Source organism: Glycine soja, chromosome 3 (genome assembly GCF_004193775.1).
Source record: "Glycine soja cultivar W05 chromosome 3, ASM419377v2, whole genome shotgun sequence".
Classification (NCBI taxonomy): domain Eukaryota; kingdom Viridiplantae; phylum Streptophyta; class Magnoliopsida; order Fabales; family Fabaceae; genus Glycine; species Glycine soja.
In genome coordinates this window covers 15532365-15532928 of record NC_041004.1, presented here as the reverse complement: position 1 = coordinate 15532928, position 564 = coordinate 15532365, and the positions used below count along the sequence as shown (strand labels likewise).

At 43.4% G+C, this 564-nt stretch overlaps 1 non-coding gene across 1 annotated transcript; it reads right to left on the bottom strand.

Moving 5' to 3' along the window:
* Nucleotides 1-247: 247 nt before the first annotated feature.
* On the bottom strand, nt 248-354 carry LOC114407910. Its single transcript, XR_003665721.1, has one exon. It is a non-coding gene; the product is annotated as a small nucleolar RNA R71 (small nucleolar RNA).
* Nucleotides 355-564: the final 210 nt, after the last annotated feature.

The following is a 564-nucleotide window of genomic DNA, read 5'->3' as shown; positions in this document are numbered from 1 at the left end:
GCTTCCAAAGTTTCATGGCCTTGCAGGTGAAGACCTGCACAAACATCTGAAAGAATTTCATATTGCCTGCTCCACCATGAAACCCCCAGATGTCCAAGAGGATCACATATTTTTGAAGGCTTTTCCTCATTCTTTAGAGGGAGTGGCAAAGGACTGGCTGTATTACCTTGCTCCAAGGTCCATCACGAGCTGGGATGACCTCAAGAGAGTATTCTTAGAAAAAATGTTCCCAGCTTCCAAGACCACGACCATCAGAAAGGATATTTCAGGTATTAGACAACTCAGTGGAGAGAGCCTATATCAATACTGGGAGAGATTTAAAAAACTATGTGCCAGTTGCCTTCACCATCAGATTTCGGAGCAGCTTCTTCTCCAATATTTTTATGAAGGACTCAGTAACATGGACAAAAGTATGATAGATGTTGCCAGTGGTGGAGCCCTTGGAGACATGACCCCTGCTGAAGCCAAAAATTTAATTGAGAAGATGGCTTCCAACTCCCAACAGTTTAGTGCCAGAAATGATGCTATAGTCATTAGAGGAGTGCATGAAGTAGCCACGAATTC